General features: G+C 42.3%; 1 protein-coding gene across 2 annotated transcripts in view; it reads left to right on the forward strand.

Moving 5' to 3' along the window:
* Opcml (opioid binding protein/cell adhesion molecule-like) overlaps window positions 1-20,000 on the forward strand; it is a 1,124,064-nt gene that overhangs the window by 500,165 nt on the left and 603,899 nt on the right.

Raw genomic sequence — 20,000 nt, forward strand, 5'->3', positions numbered from 1 at the left:
TCCAGTGAGTTACTTTGTGGTATCCAAAAGGAAACCCCAGCACCCATACCTGTGCAAACTTCAGAGCGACAATCAGACAGGTATCCCTGTACCCCCTCAGTTTCCAGCCTTAACTTCAGCTGAAGTACTTGGTGTCCCTGGCAGACTCTACTGGCTGAATTACCAGATCATTATGGCCTATACAGACTGCATTTCTTAAACACAGTTATCCAAAGTTTAGTTGAGCCACAAATTTTGGAAGTGCATTTGCCCAGTATTGGTTTCAAGCAAACAGACAACAAGCCGTGTAATCAAGACTGTCATAAGAGCCATAATCATCCACAGAATGCCAGCATTCAAACCTGACAGGCCCAATCCTCGGAGGTGCAATTCACAAGTGAGAAGAGAGTGCATATATTTGCACAAATAAAAATAATCTGCATTCCCGTGAACTATAGAATGATGCACTCCATATTTATATATTTATGCTTGCCACTGGGGTGTGTATTACAGACGACTATTCTAATTACTCTCAAATCAATCCTATTTTTCTCTCTCTGGAGGAAATGAGCTATAGATGTATGCCTCCACTTTGTGGAGATACCCCCACATGACAGCCCACAAGTGTTCTCCAAGTCTAACTTAGAATTTCCTGCCTCTGATCCTTCAGGGCTACAGGCTAAAATGCAGTCTTTGGTTCAAGCTGGACAGATAAGTTCGTTATAGTGGGCACTTTGCTTTCACAAGGTTGCCTATGCTAGGGATGAAATAGTTCACTGGCCTGGGTCCTGACCAAAATCTCCATGCCAATCCAGGTTCCAAGGGAGAAGAGCTGGGAAAAGCAAGCAGAAATAAAAATTGCCTTCCAATCTTTTATTGATCAAATGTCTTCATAGCCATCAGACTTGCTTGACATGTTTTGGTAACTACCATCAAATATTTACCGGACAAATATTTCTGGGTAATTCTTTGTTGTACACAAACTGCATGCCAAGAATACATTTTAATAGGCAAAAAGCCTTTTCTGTGCTGGAGACTGAACCAGGGCTTCATCCATGGCACAGAAGGGCCTCATCTGCAGCCCACGATTCCATGGGAGCATTTCTACACTGTATATCACATATTTTGTGACCTCTGGCTTTCCGTACTTCATGAGTGGCTTCTCTTCCTGAGTGAACATCACCCACATTTCACCCATGTTTTCGCCTCTAACTTCATCAGTGAGATCACTGGTGCACTGCTGTATCTCCCATTGAGGGCACACTTCTTTTTAAGGTGCCCCAGTGTATACCCTAACAGCTCCTCACCTTTGTTCTAGAACTCTCCCTTCTCCATACCCCATTCTTCTCTTAAAAGTAGCATGGAATGCTCCCTCCCAACAAAGCTGAAGATGCCATTTCAAAACTCAGAAATGCTCCAAAAATCTGGAACTTTCCCTTGTTTGAGGAGCTAGGACTGTGCATCCGAGGCATGCATGGACCACTGTGCTTTACATCCAGCCTCTTCAAACCTGTTAAAACCTGCATGTCTCAGTGTTAATTTCTTACATGAGCTCACAAAACAGATCACAGAATAAGCACTCAATAAAGTTAGTGTGTAAAATCATTTTCATCTTGTAAGGTGTGTACCAAACATTAAGGGCTTTTTGTTTAGATTTATGACCCACAACCTAAGATATTTTAGAAATGCAAGTGTCCTGAAGTCTATAACTATTAAATTCTAAGTTGGTCCCCAAGCATTTTAGATAGGAGATCCGAAGTCCGTTCTTGTAGGCTTTGTAACATACATTCATATGACTCTTGGTGTTTGTCTTGGTGTCTCCAGTGGCCATGAGCCTTTTAAGGAAGGCACTACCTACTGTTTTCTTGCTTATAGATCATGAGACACAAATCAACATTCTCCACAATTAGCTCTGGACATCTGGACCAACCATGGCTGGATCAATGCTGTGCAATGACACTGCTTCTGGTTTCTCCTTCCCTATATGATGCATAGAGTAGCTGTGTTTCTTGCCACCCACAGAATGAAACTCAATTTCCCCAAGAGTTAATTTTATAAGAAGCAGGAGAAGCCATCGCTGTGTGCCAGCATCATAGCTCACACTGCAGAAACCCACTCAGGCTGCTCTTCCCTTTTCTCTCCCAACAGCCTATTTTTCAACACCCTCAGTAAATACATTTAATAATCAGTTGGTAAATTAGCATACAAAACTAGTCTTAACTAAATTTGAGTTCAATCTTTATTTGAGGCAGTGATAGCTAATATTGACTGTTGCATAGAATTATGAGGTACCCCTGAGTTGTCGGCTCCAGTGGAGCTGAGATCTATTTTTTAAAAAGCAGTTATTGATTTCTGCAAATAGGCTTTCCTTGAGGCTTCTGCAGATCCTGGGCTTTGGGTGAATCGTGCCTCGGTGATGGATAGTGAGGGCAAGTACATTTTCCCTTTGTTCATCTACATTCTTATTAATAATAATATCTTTCATTTATAACTCCTTTCATCGCCAAACATCGTGAAGTGCTCTGTGGACGTACTAATGCCATCTAGAGAAATCCATCACACATGTTGGAGGTGAAACACAGAGGTTGTCTGGTTTCACTGCTGGGCTGTACTACTGCCTGGGACACTGAGAAGGCATCATGGCCAACCAATAAGGTCTTAAGATGGGAACCGGACGTGTGTAGGAAGAAGTGGGCCAAGTTGTCTGTCTCAAGTCCTACTTGCTCTGCATTTGATAATGACACAGTTTACCAGGTCAGCATTCGTAGGATCCTGTCTTGAAGAACTGATATTTCCTGGGTGTAAAGTTTAACTTCTGGAGAAACTCCAGGCGGCTTTGCTATTATAACATCATTGGGTATATTGTTGTAATGACCCCATCCTTCTGAGCATGTCCTTTTCAAACAACTCTTTCCTTCCTTTCCCTCTTTATTTCCAAGAGACAAACATGACACAGTGGCTGCCTGATGTGATAGATCAATCTCAGTGGGGAGCTGGTGTCGGTCGAGTCTGTTCCGGCACTCCTCCATTTTATAACAGGTGGACAGCTGTCAGTCTGTGTCTACTGTGCTGCAGGGCAAGGCCTCTCAGGGAGGCAGGATGCAGGGAGTTTGACTGTGTTTATCCCACATGGCCTGTAGAGGAGCACTGAAACACTGCTCAGGGGATGTGGGAAAGCCAGAGCTGATTTGGGGGTCCTTGGCCTGTGACAAGGCCAGGACCATGGGGTTCTCAGACGTTTGGACATTCAGGTGCCATTGGGAATTGAGAAAGAGCTGAGAATGGGATCAGGGCCCTGGGGCTGAGGACAGTGTCTAGCCTGGGGTGGGGTTTGAGAGAGAAAGGGGAGTTCCTGTTTGTCCCACCATGTGATTGTCCGTAGCTTAGTAGAGACAGGCTTGGTGGCACTTGTGGCTGGGAGCATAGGGAGGTCTTCTGTGGGAGAATTAAGCTTCAGCTCTGTACTAGAATGCTTTCTCCCTGGCTCCCGATAAAAGAGACAGGCCATAGTTCTAAAGTTTATATGTTATGGCGGAAATGGATGCATAATGTAACACCACCCACTTCTCAAGGTGGACCTGAGATTAAATACCTTTTGCAGGGAAGAATGTCTCAGAAAGGAAGCTTATTGGCTAAGCCCTGTGAGCCTCTAGGTACCCCATTAGCATGGAGAGCTCTGTTTTGGGCCTGCAAGACCATAGGACACATCTATGTGAGGAGTGTGGCACATGTTCCAGGTCAGGAATCTGGCAGAGAACAGGGAGTTGCCTAAATCTCAGGTGTGTGCCCACCAAGTCTCCAGGTCAACCTGCTCTACTTCACCGGACTTCCTGGCTTGGTTTTTCCTTCCAACAAACAGGTGCATTGTGATTCAGATACTATCTAAATCCCACAGAAGTTGGAGCCTTAATTTTGACCCATCCCCCTCCTCCTGGTTTATTTTATTTCAGTTATTTTCCTTTGTCTTGGTTGAATAGTAGCTGACATATTAAAAATATGGCTTTAAAATAAAGCAAACTGAGAAGCTGGGGGAGGCAGAGGACGAAGAGGCCTGAGTTTTTCTGCTAAGGTTCCTTTCCCTGGACTTTACCAACTAGGTTTAGGTGGTATTTATCTCCAGTGCTTACTGGAGGAGATCATTTTTCCTCACTGTTTGGACATGGTGTTCTTGTTATTTCTATCAACAAAGAAATTGCTGGTTCCTTTCAGCCGAGGTCAGAAAAATCAGGGTGCGTCCCTCAGAGCCTCCTGCTAACTGGGACCCCACACATTCAATCCTGCACAGAATGCTTTCTCTCCCTCGTGGCTTCCTTTCATGCTTCGAATTCTCCATTCTCAGATCAAGGCCTGTACTTGCACAGCAGTGGTACCAAGAAGACCTTCAGCCATCTACCCTCTGGGGCACAGAACCCAGCCACAGTGTGTCACAGGCAAGTGGGTACTTAAGTGTGCCCTGCTGTCACCCATGATGTGATGTTGTGCTATACTCTGGGTGCAGATTATTTTTGACCAGCTCAGCAAGACACTAGCTTAATTACCTTTCTTAATAGCTGACAAGGATCAAAGCATGAGGAGCTGCCATCCTGAATGGCACCAGCTGCCATTTCTTATTTTCTTACTGTCCCATGCCTAGATGATGAGGGACAATATTAGAAATGACACCTACTTATCTTCACTCTTCCTCCATTGGCAGGTGGCTTATCCAGTTGAGTGAGCAAGCCTTTCTCACCTGCTCCTGGCGTGAGAGGAAGCTATGCTCCCCCTGCCCACCCGATTATCTCCTCTCTAGAGGATACAGAAATCCTAATTGTTGTTGAGAAAACCCTGCCCTTATCAAATTGAAAGCAGTTGAAACAGTTGAGGGAAGTGTGAGGAGGGAACACATTCTAAGCATTGCACAGGAAATGGAGAGAAGAATACAGCAAGGCACAAGGACAGATACAACTGGATCCGGATCCTCAGCCTGAAACCAGATGCGTGGTTCGGAACAGTCTTTATAGACTCTGTGTGTGTGCAATGTAGGCCACAGAGGAGAGCCAAGGTAAACCCCAAACTTTGTGCAGGATGCAAGATTTCTTAAAACAGAAAATGAGTTTCATTGCAGAGTGAGCTGTGATTGCTGTCTGTGTGCTGAAAGCTTAGAAGGAAAACCTTGCTTCTCTGAATTTTACTTTGGAGGCACTGCCCTTTTATTGTTGTTTTGGTTGCATATCTAAAACTCAGACAAACTAGCCTATGGCATCCCCATGCTGTGTGGACCCCATTATCCTCAGTATTGTTTTCGATTCATCTTGAAAACCCTTCTTTGCCTGTTTCTTCTCTAACCTTGAGCTCCTAGAACCTGAGAACGAAGAACAGAAGGGAGAAAGCTCAGGCAGGGCAACACACCGACCGGGCTTGAGCTTGCTTACTTTCTTGGGAAGCTCCTTTGGAGGTGATACTGTTGAATCAGAGGCTAGAGAGTAGAAGCAAGTGACTTCAAAGATTGTCAAAGGGCATAAGTAGCCATTCCAGTCAGCCTTGTGGGGAGCTTTCCAAGGAATGGGGTGGAAAGAGAGCTTGAGAAGAGAAAATGGGGTGGAGGAGACTCAGGCTCAAAATGGAGATGACTCAAATCCATTTTAATCTAAAGAGGCCCATCCCCCCACCCCCAGCCATGCTCATTGAGATGTGCAGACCATCTCTGCCACTGTCGTCCTATGTATATTTATGTGGAACACCCAGAGTCACTGCAAGGAGCTGGGGCTTGTTATTTTGACTGATTACAGGCGAGTGGCTGCTTTGTAATGGCAGCAGCCACTCATTAGCTCTGGCAAGCCAGACAGAACCCATCAGCTCATTCCCACCACATTCTCCCCTGGAGGTGAATATTCAGCAGGCATTGATCTCCTTAATGAGAACACAGCCCATGCAGCTTCGATTAGCAGCAGTGGAATTTTAAATAGTTAATTATGACAAGGGGTCAGCACATGCACGCATGTGAACAGGTGAGCGTGTGTGTGCTTGTGGCTTGCACACTCTGGGGAAGCAGCTCCGCAGTCACCACGCAGGCCTGGGCTTCCCAGCACTGCCAGGAAGGACATTTCCAGAGCCATCAAAGATTATGAGGGAAGTGGTATTTAAAGGAAGGAAGCACTGTAAGGAAGCCCTTCACTCTGAGCCCACAGAGTCACCCAGAAATGCTGGCTTGACTCTGTGAGTCCCTTTCTTGGGACTCACGGGCCAGTTGAACATCATAGGTGACGAAGATGAGTGTAGTCTTGGAGGACAAATCCATCTGTTCCAAGCAAAATAGCTCCCTCTTAAAAAGCCTCAGCTGTAAGACCTCCCTCCCCAAACCCAATGAACATAATTAAGAATAGGCTGGAATGGACAGGAAGACATGGTAATTGATTGTGGCCTTTCTGCCTGGCAGCTGCACTTAATTAACCTTTAGATTCAAATATCAAGTTGTGCCTTCATGGAGTGGCATGGGGAAGGGGCTGTCTGACCCCACTTATCTCTGCACACTAGAGGGACTGGTTCAGAGGTCACCTCAGCTGGGCCAATTCTCGTCCTTCCCAATACATCTGTCACCCAAACAGCTTCAGGTCCTGGAAGTTCTTCTCACCCGGAGGGTACAAAAATGCCTGACGTTTGCTGCCCGGGCCGGCCATCTGCAGCTGTGAGTTCTAATAGCGACACAGGACAATGCAGAGACTGGGCTTTCTCTCAGGTTTGTGAAAAGCCAACAAAGCCACACGCACAGGCCAGGTACTAAGTGTTTGGGAAACAAAGCCAGGCAGAGCTGCTCTGGCTTCATTTGTCTCCTCTCCCTGCAGAGATCACAATCACTCTCCGGTATCATCTGCGAGAACAAAGCCCAGTAATGGTGGGGACTGTAGGAAGACAGGGTTTCCGAATCTCCTGAGCCTCACTCCACACGTGGAAAACGGGGAGTAATGCCTTCTTGGTCTCACATAGGTCACTTGGGAGCTGGGCGCTTGTCACAATGAGCTGAGAGCTTGTCACTTCTCATTGGAGCACTGACCCAAGCCAGGCTGTCACAGTAAAACTGTCTTTGAGGCTTGTTGCTAGGGGTGACAGAATATGGACTACAGGCATGGTGGGCATTGGGGCACAGCACAGCAGCACACCTCTGCACTCTGGAGTCAGCAAGAGGTTCTTGCCAAGTTCAAGCCTAGTCGGAACTCTTGATACGACTGCCCTCCCGGGATGGCTGAGGAGGGGTTGCACAATGCACTGGCTGGCTCTAAACACAGTCAGATCTGTTCATCTCCCTCTACACTTCCCGAACATCAGGCTTCAAAGAATGTAAGGTTTTCTGCATGGTCCAAGGGCATGTCTGAATGGAGCTGGGCATTCAGGAGGATGGGGCAGAGCAGAGGGTTTCTATTTATAGTTTCTTTGTCTTCATTTCCAGGGGAAGAGAAAAGGAAAGAGTGAGGGAGAGACAGAAAGACAGTCAGAAAGACAGAGACAGACAGAGATAGAGAGAGACAGAGAGGAGAGGGGGGAAGACAGAAAGGAGAAGGAAGAGGAAGTAAGTAAGCAAGAAGAAAACGATACAAACCCCCATTTCAGAGGGTTGAGTTTACTAAGTTTGTTTGCACTATTTTCAATTGATGATGGACCCATTGGGCTATCAGTGGGCAGTCTAGAACTTTTCAACTTTACAGAAGTCAGAAAGCAGTAACATTCAATAAATCACCTGTTGAATGTTCTTTTCCTGGGCTAGAGCCCTGAGATATGATCCTTTCACTTGCCCCTGGGCAGTAGAAGCAAGTGGTGACTCTGGGATAGCCACAGGATTGGGAGGCACGCAGCCCATACTGTATTGTGAGTTGCATTGCATAGTCTCATACGACCTAAATTCCAGATGGTAGGTCAATCTGCTATGCTAGTGCTGCTTCCCAGATGGCCAGCAATGGGAGGATTGTCACAGATGACCTTTGTACTGACCTAGGACATCGGTGCTCAGATGCATATAGGTAATTAAGAAAGGACAAGACAGTTCGTGGTTTATTACAGAGTAAGCTTTATGTTGGGAGGGTCTGTCCAACAACAGGCAAATCTCAGTATAGTATATGAAAGGATGCTTTAGCTTTTGATATTTTTATATGCAAAAACATGGACACCGTTTCCCACACAATGAATAGATTTGTTGAGACATAACCCCAATATAAGCCAATGAGTCACCAATTTTTGCTCCTCCCCCAATTTTTTCTTTAGTCTTCATATTAAGTTTAGGCTGTTTCTTTATTTCCTTAGTCAGGTACATTTTCTCTTCCAAAAAGACAGTGGCAGCAGGAAGACTGTCCATGGGCAAGAGAGATCCCACCTTCTATCAGGCACATGGGTACCATATGGCACTGAGATCTCTGTCTGGCATTTTCCTGCTGGGACCAAATTCATTAAGGCATGGCCAAGGTTGGTAAGGACTATATAACCTATGGCACAAAAACCAAGCCATTTCTTTCCACCATGAATGCAGTTTCTATTAGCTAAAGACTAACATTCAAATTAGCCCTTCAGTCATGCCAAAAGTGTAAATACATTATGCTTTTCCATGCTAGCAAGCAGTGAGCCTAGAGTTGATAATCCTCTGGAATCCAGGCATAAACATAATAACTGGACAATGTCCAAGTAGCCAAGTCTAGTACCATAGATAAGCAACTACAATGAAACTAACAGAGAAGGGCTTACCGATTGTGGCTCTCAAGTGATGAATTGACCCAGAATCCCTGAGGGTTGGTAGAAATGGAAACTGCATGTGGGAAATAATGAAATCATGATGCTAGAGAATGAATTTACTGCCATGCATAAAAGGCCAGAGAGATAGTTAGCTTTCCCCTCCCCCAGCCCCACCCCTAAACCATACCTGACACACATCTTCTGAGGGAACAACAGAAAGATGGTTTTGTGAAGATCAGCCAAATGGTTTTAATCAAGAGCTTGGCACTGCTGGCACCATGGTCTTGGACTTCTTGATGAAAGAATACAATTAATTAATTAATTAATTAAAAAAAGTGTATTGTTTGAGCCATCACTTGGTGTGTGTTGTCAAAGCAACTGACACAGATATTACAAAGCTGTACGATCAGATTGAGTCACACAGTCCATGGGCAGAACTCAGACTCAACGTTTTCAAAAGGATATAAGGACGGTTCCTTTACAAATAGTTTTCAGGCTTTAGTCACACCAACGCTAGTCTCAGTTAATGATGTATCTCTTTGTGGCAGGCCATCTGATCATATTGTGAACTGGACAAACATTGCTGTGGTGCGGCTCAGCCCTAGCACACAACTTTTACCCAAGAACTTTCTGTAAACAAGATTTAAATAAAGTCAACTCTATGTCAAGAGATGGAGTAGGTGACCAATTGGCAGGGAGTGAACATAAGAGAACCCAGGAAAGAGAAAGGAGGACCTTTGAGTTGAAAGGTATTTAAGACAACGTAGAGAATGGATGAAGCTTTTTCCTTTCAGGATATCAGTGGAGTAGGAAGGTCAGCCTCTCAGAGATAGCAGGCTTTTCCCATAGCATTTGGCTGCTAAGTCTTCCTTTAGTAAATCAAGTGCTTGGGATTTCGTTTTAAAAACACTTCTTACTATTTGTCTTTTTTAAATTTAGTTTTAATTTTTAAATATACATAGGTGTGTCTTTGTAAGACTGTGCACTAGAAAGAGGAGGCCCCGGAGGACAGAAGAGGGTGTCAGGTCTTCTGAAGTCGGAGTCACAGGCAGCTGTGAGAGCTTCATATGGGTGCAGAGAACTGAACTCTGGCCTTCTGGATGATCAATAAGTCTTCTTAAGCATCTTTCCAGCTCTTCTGTTTGTCTCTGTGGGGAAATTCTTCAATAAATCCCTGAGCCGAGAGCATAGGATACAAAAGTAACTGAATGGATTCTGCTCACCAGATAACATACAAGAAGATTTTCTGACGATGGTGATGTGTATATCTATCTGGAACAAGTGGAGAATGCATAAGTCCAACTTTTGTTTTAATCTACTCTCTTTTTATTCCTGGGCATAGGTAGCAAATACAGTAGGCAATGGGTCTAAAATGGCTTATTAAAGATGTCTCGTTCTGCTCCCATGTTCTTGCAAATAGTGAGGTTTCATTTGTGATCCTGCTACATGGTTGATCATAAACTCGGAAAATCCCCTTGATTATATCTCTGAGAGTTTCCCCTGACTTCCATCCTCCTTTATAGACGGATGGATATATTGCTCTGGCTACTTATTTCTCAAACTACCCATGTATTTTTGTGTCTGCTGTATCTGTGTGCACTTAAACTGTATATTGTTCAGTGTCTTTCAATTTAGAAGAGAACATCACAGTTTCTGTAATCTTTTGAAGTTCTGTTTGCATTATTAGTTTCATCCTGTATGTTGCCTGGAGCGATACTACGTTCATTTTGATTACTATATGTTTCACTGATGATATACACTGGAAACAAATATGTAAGCACTCCTCAGTTCTTCTGTTTGTGGGAAACTGGGAGGCTAATAGAAGAGTTCTCTGAATACAAAACACGGTATTAGGACTAAGGTAGCAGATGTGAGCTGGACAGAAAAAGGCAAGCTAAAAACATGATAGATAAACTTGCCATGATTGATGCTCAAAATGTCCAGCTTACGAAATAGTTTTGTTCAGTTCAGATTAGAGTCACACGATTCCTCCCCTTCCTCTTCTGGAGCCCATGTTGTGTCCATTAGAATGAATGTTTTATCCAGGTGTGGTCTCAGGGGCCTGAGCAGAGCAAGCAACTCAAGGTGTCAATTTCTCGAGCATCCTGTGTCTAGAAGTGTAGCCATGGTTCACAGGCTTCTGAATTCTGCTGATGAATGGATGGTGGTGCTTAAATGAGCTCTGAGGCCTTTCAGCTGGTGCATGACCTTCTTTGGGAGATGTAAAATTAACATCATAACCCCAACTGTGCTTTGCTCGAGCAGTCCAAAAAAAATGATTCTTTCACGTTCATCTTGATGAGTGAAATGAACTTAGGGAATGGTGGATGACTACAGCAGCTGCCTTTTCCCAGAACTTGCTAAACCCTTCCTGGCCCCACTTACCAATCTCCTATTTTATAAGTCCACGGCAGAATTGATGCAAACATGGGTTGATGGCACTACTGAGTGTCAAAGTAGTAAATGTGACTACAGGTTCAGAAACATAAGGCACAGACTAAATCAGGCACTGGTATAGTTATGCTTATCAGCGTTAGTGCATGGTACTTGTCTAAGTCAGGGATCCTGCTAGTCCCACCTATGGGATGGTTGGCTTGTTTTTCTGCAATCTGGCACATAAAAAAGCTGGGCTGAAGCTTATAGCAAGATGAAATTCCTCTGGCCAGGATTTGGAGGGCTGGTCTCATTTTTTTTTTTTTTTGGTTCTTTTTTTTTGGAGCTGGGGACCGAACCCAGGGCCTTGCGCTTCCTAGGTAAGCGCTCTACCACTGAGCTAAATCCCCAGCCCCGAGGGCTGGTCTCATTACAGAAGCTGTCATACCTTGCTTTATGAGAAGTAAACCAGAAATGGAAAAATCCTCTTTGAGTTTTGGAAGAAACAAACAGAGACAGACCGTCTTGAAGGTATAGGACTTTATAAAAATATATTGCATCTACCTCACAGGGTCTTGGGTGTAATAGATCCCTTTTATCGAAGACAGCTTTTAAAAAATAAACCAAGGTGATTAATAATTAGTGTGTACATCTCAAACGTATGTGGAGGATACTGAGAGAATACGTAATTCTCTGAGAAAAGGATTTGACTTCCAATTTTTATAACAAAAACCAATGAACATTTTGTATATGTTTGAGAAACAACAGAAATAAAGATTTTGAGTCTATATAGGGCCAGCAACTTGTGGGAACACACAACCAATGATGGTTTAAAGACGAGTTGGCAAACCTTAGCATTTCATCACAAATCGAAGAGGATGAAAATCTAATGGGTTCTCTGGTGGTTAACACACTCACAGCCCCATGATCTCAGGAACAGGTTGTCCTTTTCTTTGTAAATCCATGTTCTGCTTTTACACAAATTAAGGAGAACAGAAACTCTTTGTTGCACCTGCCACGTCCTGTCTTCATACCCACGATCCTTCATGTCTTAAAGTGGCAAATGTTGGTCCCACACACAGTCTAATACGGGAGAATTGGAATTGATTACAGCACTGTATTTTTATGACACTTGTCCTCAACCAATTCATCACCTGCTGCATGTATAAACGCTACCTGGAGGATTCAGAAGAACACAGGGCTCGTCTGCACTAAGTAATACAGAGGAACCCTGCAGAGATGCTGTAGAGTGTGGAGTTTTGAGCACATAGCACAAGCAACGTTTTAAAACCATCTTCTTTTTTGAAAATATGTTACAAAGAGGACTGGGGAAGAGATCTTTCTATTTTTTAAATTTTTATTAGAAAGTATCCTTGCATTTAATTCCTCTGTCAAATGGACTGTTATACTCCCAAAGAGTAATTATCTTGATCATTCCTGCATACTTCATATTTAAAGAAAATGTTTAAATAAACCTGTGCTAAGTTACCTAAAAATGGTGTGCTGTGCTGAGTACTGTTTTAACAAAATTTGGAATTATTTGGAGAAATGACATAGACTAGATATGTACAGTTTAAAAATAATTCATAGCATTATTTGAAATGCTTCATTTTTGGAGGTTGTGCGTTAACTAGAAATAATTCAGGCCATGAAAATTGAAAGATCTTTATTTGTTTTAGTCTGAGAGATATTCTACCTGGCAAAATTTAAAGGCTTGTTTTTCCCTGTAAAGTGCAGCCCCTAAGAGCTGGGGAGACTGAGTAAGATTTGCAGTGGAAAAAAAAAGATGTTTTTATCATTTCTAGCATCAAATAGTCAAGTGACAAGAACAATTACCCTACCCCTCTGTAGCCATTGATTGCATTGGTGAATGGAATGAAGAGGAGGGATAGAAAGCACTGTGCTCATCCATTTGGAAGATCCCAGCCTACTTCAACATGGATGAACAGCCAACGCCATGGACAACTAACCACTGTGGGTCTTGGTCAGAAAGCTGAAAATGTCCAGAATGCTAAGAGTAAGGCCAAGGACAAACCTAATTTTCACATTCAGAGGATCTCTCAGCATAATTTTGGTTTTATAGCTAATTTAGGGGGAAGTTGACTTTCTATGCAATATACCACTAACAAAAAAATTCTTTTGAGAAATGTTTACATTGAATTGTTTTGCAATTGATCTCGTCCAAATAATGACATTCTATCCCAGGCTCTGATAGCTTCATGTTCATCTCATAATGTAAATTTTCTATTGTATAATGCCCAACTTTAAACGTCCCCATAGACATCAACTCTTCCAATATCGTTTAAAAACAAAGTCCACGTCTCTTTTGAGATTCAAGACAATATCTAAAAAGTGAGCCATGAAATTGCATTACTGGTTACGTACTTCTGACATATAATGGGATAGAGTAGAGGTTGGTTCTCTTCTGAGATGGAGAAATAAGAGACTAGCAAAGAAAGGCAGAACAAGGCAAGACTAAGACTCAGCAAAGCCTTGCAGTCTGTATTCAGTGCCTGGGCACATCATTACATCATCTGTGCACCAGTAAATACAGATAGCTTTCTATGCCCAGAATTGCTGTGTACAGAACTCATAGTCCTTTCCACAAACTGATTCCACTCAGTATCTGCAGCTCTCCTCAATAGATATGTCATATTGCTGGTAGCTAATATCCTGGAGTCACCACTGCAACTATAGCTTCGCCTTTACCATTCCTCCGCTGGCCTCTCAGGTCTCCTTGTGGAAAGCTGACTCTGCCATGTTACTTAGATCCAGCAGCTTTTGGAACTCTAGTAACTTCCTCAGTAACGATTGCAGTCTCATGCAGCACCTATGTACAATGGTACCAAGTTCTAATGCAAGCTTAAGATATAGCCTGCCCCTCTCCCCATCAAACGCACCTATAGTGACCTCTGACCTTTCCAAGTTGAATGTGGGGAAATGTTTCTCTAGGTGGCCCTGCTGGATCAGGAGACTCAGGAGACTGTTTTGTTCAGCCACTTTTTTTCAAGTGAAAGTTTTCAAATGAGTCTGCAAGTTTTAGACCCTAGAGGTCTCAATGTGAAAGGATTTTTTTTTCTTTAAAGGCATCATTTTTTATTACCCTGGTGCAAAGTGTGTGTGTGTGTGTGTGTGTGTGTGTGTGTGTGTGTGTGTGTGTGTGTGTGTTTCTCTCATATTCTATAGTAACTGAATCTGGCTAATAGCATGGAGGAAAAACCATGCTACAGCTGTAATGCTATACTGTTTTGAAAGGTCCTCTGATAAGCAAAATTAATGTATTCATTTTTATTTCAGTTTCATTCACATTCAAACAAGTGTAACTTGGCCAGAGTCTTTGGGACACTGTAATACAAGTTGCGTAGAACCTAATTTCTAATATGTCATATGTCTTTCTTTCCCTCTGAAAGTTCTTGAGCATAGTCTTTATTGTCTGTGTTTCTGTGCACATTCCCATTCTACTCTCCCAACCAGAATGCTTGATTCAGTTCTGCTCATGCCTGACAGGGGTTTCTTGGGTAGCCCTTGGTTTCATACTCTTCTTCATTCCTCCCAGAAATCAGTTCCAACTGCCTGAGAGCAACATGATTAGGTCTCTCTTAGCAGCAGCAATGACTTCATTTCTTGGTACCAATTTTCTATATAAATATTTTTCCTGTGGCTATGACCAAGTACTTGAGAAGAGGAAATTGAAGGTAGAAAGGATTTAGTTTTAAGCTCCCAGTTTGAGGGGATACAATCCAACATTGCAGGGAAGTCCTTGATGGAAGACAGATCCAAGGTGGCCAGGGTGGGTGGCTCCTGCTTGTGAGATTACACAAAGCAGGAAATGGTGAGTGAACTGGGCAGAGAGGAGCTAGACGATGACTACTAATACCCAACCCCAGTGAACCACTTCTTCTAGCCAGGCTCTGCTTCTTCAAGGTTCTTCAACATCCAAAACAGCACCAGTAGCTGGGCACAAACTATTAATACATATGAGCCTATGGAGGATATTTTATAGCCAAATGTAGTTACATGTAAATTATATAAAGTACAATTTTAACTTGATATTTTCAACCTGTGAAGAACATATATATATATATATATATATGTGTGTGTGTGTGTGTGTGAGTATGTGTGTGTATGTGTGTGTGGATGTGCATGTGTGTGTGTATGTGCTTATGTGTGTGTATATGTGTGTATGTGCATGTGTGTGTATGTGTGTGTATGTGTGGATGTGCATGTGTGTGTGTATGTGCTTATGTGTGTGTATATGTGTGTATGTGCATGTGTGTGTATGTGTGTGTATGTGTGTATGTGTTTGTGTGTGTGTATGTGTGTATGTGTGTGTATGTGTGTGTATGTGTGTATGTGTGTATGTGTGTGTATGTGCGTGTATGTGTGTGTATGTGTGTATGTGTGTGTATGTGCGTGTATGTGTGTGCATGTGTGTATGTGTGTGTATGTGCGTGTATGTGTTTGTATGTGTATGTGTGTGTATGCATGTGTGTATGTGTGTATGTGTGTGTGTATGTGTGTATGTGTGTGTATGTGTGTGTATGTGTGTATGTGTGTGTATGTGTGTATGTGTGTATGTGTGTATGTGTGTGTATGTATGTGTGTGTATGTGTTTGTGTGTGTGTATGTGTGTATGTGTGTGTATGTGTGTATGTGTGTGTATGTGTGTGTATGTGTGTGTGTGTATGTGTGTATGTGTGTATAAGTGTATATGTGTGCATGTGTGCATGTGTGTATGTGTGTGTATGTGTGTGTATGTGTGTATGTGTGTATGTGTGTATGTGTGTATGTGTGTATGTGTGTGTATGTGTGTGTATGTGTGTGTATGTATGTGTATGTGTGTGTATGTGTGTGAATGTGTGTATATGTGTGTATGTGTGTGTATGTGTGTATGTGTGTATGTGTGTATGTGTGTATGTGTGTGTATGTGTGTGAATGTGTGTATGTGTGTGTATGTGTGTGAATGTGTGTATGTGTGTGTATGTGTGTGTATGTGTGTATGTGTGTATGTGTGTATGTGTGTATGTGTGTGTATGTGTGTATGTATGTGTGTGCATGTGTTTGTGTGTGTATGTGTGTATGTGTGTATGTGTGTATGTGTGTGTATGTGTGTATGTGTGTGTATGTGTGTGTATGTGTGTGTATGTGTGTGTGTATGTGTGTATGTGTGTGTATGTAATTGTGTATGTGTATGTGTGTGTATGTGCGTGTATGTGTGTGTATGTGTGTGTGTATGTGTGTGTGTGTGTGTATCTCCATTTTATATACCAATGCCTTCTGACTGCTCTACGTCTTCTAACTTTCCAACTTTCTCTTGGATTTGGATGTGAAATGTACATTAAAGACCAAATATTCTGGTTTCCAAATAAATAGAAGAATCTTCATTATGGCAGGGAAAGATAAATCATTAGTGCTTTAGGGGTTAAATAAATTTAATTCTTAGAGAACTTTTCTTAAATTAATCATAGATATGCTTTCTGGAGTTATAAAGCCAGTCTACTTTATATCAAACTATAGCATCTTCAGAAACCAAAAGGTCAGGGACTCCAATTATCCCTGAAACAGATGAAGCTGCACTGGAGGGTTCCCATTTGGTATTATCCCACTGGGTATTATCCACCTGGATGCTTGTAGTAACAAGTCATAGAATGGCTCAATCTCCTTACAATTACCCACATGAGTTGGTGCATATATGTGATTGAAAATGTCTCTTCTGAGAGCAGGGAACAAGCTTCTATATCTGATTTCACTAAGTACATTTTGACACTTCAAATATGCAAGAAGAGGGGCTGCAGAGATGACTCAGTAATTAATGGCCCTGACTCTTCTTCCCGAGGATCTGGATTCAGTTTCCAGCACCGACAAAATACAACCACCTGGAAACCTAGTTCTAGGAGATCCAACACCCCCTGGCCTCTGTGGACATAGTATGCATGTGGTGCATATAATACAGGCAAAATGAGTATTCACATATAATAATATGTATCTTAAAAATCTATAAGAAGAGCTTGATTTCCCTGGCCTTTCAGCTTTTATAACCATGATCTCTCTTAGCTTCTCTTGTTTCTGTGCTATTTACATGGTTAGAGCCTTATTTCCTTAAACTACACAGCTTTACAAACTCTTATCCATCTTAGTTTTCTGGTCTGAACACCACCTGCCATGGTCAATCCATACCTTTTTATGAAAATTGAAGCTATATTGTTGCTAATCATGTTTTCTAAATTTGCATTAACTTATTCCCACTTGCAAATGTGTAACTTACTGTCATTAAGGACATTCAGGCAACGTTTAAAAGGTGGGTTCATTATGTGAAACCATTGAGCTCTTAAATATAACCAAGTTCCTAGAGGAGGGTTACCCAGGATGCTGCTCAACTTCCTGTTTCTCTCTGTGTGTTTTACAGTTGCTTCAGGAATGGAAGGCAGGGCTTTCATTTCTCCTCCCTGAATGTCAGCTTGGCAAACCTAGCTCATAATTCTAGCCTCTTGAGATATTTTTGCATCCTATTTTCTGTCTTGCAATTCATTTACTATTTTACCTAGCTTCACATCAGCCATAAATTTTGGCAAGTATGCTTTTAGCATCTCTATTCAAGACATTGATAAAAAATATTGAAGAGGATATGATTCAAGATAACAGTTTTAAAACCATCACTGGAGACTTGAAATTGGCACTAATTTATTAATCAGAAAAGTGTTCACAGTTATTAAATCAATTACAGATTTTCTTCATAAAACCTCGATCCAGTCCATATTTCTTTATTATGTTACAAGAATTATTTAATGTCTCTTTAAATATTGGAAGAATATTCTCCTTCTTATAAGCATGCTCTATAGTCAGCTGCCTCCTCTTGCATGTAGAATTTTCTGGTTGATTTGTTCACCCAGTCATTCACAAATTTTGTTTATTATCAGATAATGATGGTTTTTTTCCCGTAGGCCAGGCCCTTCACAGCATGCTAGAAGCCTTACGCTGTCAGCGCTACTGTAGATGAACACCATGAAGAGAAAGCACTGTGTTACACCATGTGTTCAGGAACACCATGAAGAGACAGCATTGTAATGGCTGTTTGTGATGCGAATTTCAGCAGACCACTCCCCAAAACACTAATATGATAATACCTACTGCTGGTCTCAGGTGTGGAAGAATTGCGTTCATTCTGGAGACACCTTTCAAGCTATGCCTGGAAGAGTAAATGGGACAACCAAAATGGAAACAGATAGGATAGGGAGGCTAAGCATGTAAAGACAATGAAAGAATAAAGAATGTGTAGAGGTTAATTAAACCCATTGTTTTATGCTAAATAAAACCTAAATAGAAACACCTGGGAGAAGGTCTTTGGTCATCAACGGGTGTTTTATGTCCATTGGAAACTTCCAGGCATGTAGATGTTGGTTACATAATCAAAACTTTTAAATTAAATGCCCCTTTGGTCCTTGATACATACTAATGTGTTTAACAATGTGGCACATTTGCATAATCTCCTCGCTGTGACTCTTTTACTAGGCATGTTTTTGTACAGGTCATCCACATTAACAGGTATATTAGGCTCAGCTCCATGGAAACAGGTTCTCAGACGGAACAAGGTCTTAGAGTAAAGAGCTATTAGGAGGGGTACCTAGGATGGTAGAATCTGGTTTTGATGAAGGGAATGATGGAATTTCTGGAGAAGTATTAGGTACCTTGCCTCAGATCACCTTCTAGAGACTCTCACTCACTTGGCCTTTGGGAAGGGGTGAGATAAGCCTCACTACTCATCTACAACAAAGATGCGTGGCCCTTGCCAAATTGGGTTATCCCATATGAGGCATCTCTCTTCCACTGAGAGTCGTTTATAGAGAGGTTAGCCCAGCCGATTAACCTCATCACAGCCAACACGTTTGTAATCTAAACACATACATCTGTCTTCAAAGGGACTGGAAGACGTTCATGGTATTTACTATATAAGCCTAAAGCAAAACAAACAGAACCACCCAAAAAATCTGTAAAGCTACATAGCCTCAGATGTTTACTGAAGGCACGCTCTGGTTCTGGTGGACTGATTCTGCAGCAGGTAGGCCTCAGTCCATTTCAACTGCTTTCTCATGCCTGACTCACTGTTCCAGTCCACCTATGCATCTAGCCTGCTGTCTGAGCTCAACCTTGTAGCCAACGAGATGGAGCCAGAAGTCCTTGGCCCATGAAGTCACTCTTTAGCCATCTTTCTGAGCATGTCTGCCCTCCTGGAATTTTCTGAATTTCTGAGACTATAAAATGCATGAATTTGTAAGAGACCCTATGTACACAAGAAAAAGCAAACCAGAATCCTAGTTTGGGGTGGAATTGCCATCTGCAAGCAGCTGTAGAATCTGAACAAAGATCAGACTCTGAGCAAACCTAGTATGTGTGCAAAACAATTTACGATTTCTGTCTTCATGTCTTGCTCCGGTTTATGTGGGCTCAAGTCTGCTTTCATCAGGCACTGAGTTATTTCTAGCCCAATTTCTCCATCCCTCGGCATGCTTCTGCTTCAGTAGAAGATTTCAAAGGAGTTAAAAACACAAATTTCAACATGTGTACCTCGGCATCCACAAGCACTTTCAGACTTTCAAGCTTTACTTCTGAAGGCTCAACCTTCTTTAAACGTTCAACTCCCCATCCTGCCTTCTAAAGAAACCAGGAGTCTGTCTGTGGACAGGTTCATTAGCAAATTAATAGAATAATCAGCAGGGCTTTGTGTGCATTTCACAGATAAAAAACTGGTAACAGCCTTCTTTGACTCTTTAATGGGCTGATAAGCACCAAATATCTGCTCTGTAGCTAAGCTAATCACACAGATAAGGGAGGTTGAATCAATCCTGAGCTCTGCTGAGGTCATTTATAGATGGAGTTGCACCAGCAGTAGTCAGAGGAGCATTCTGGAATGGTGAGCACAGCAAGGAACTGCTAAAGGGAAGGGAAGATTGCAGAGA

Source organism: Rattus norvegicus, chromosome 8 (assembly GCF_021556685.1).
Source record: "Rattus norvegicus strain SHRSP/BbbUtx chromosome 8, alternate assembly SHRSP_T2T, whole genome shotgun sequence".
Classification (NCBI taxonomy): domain Eukaryota; kingdom Metazoa; phylum Chordata; class Mammalia; order Rodentia; family Muridae; genus Rattus; species Rattus norvegicus.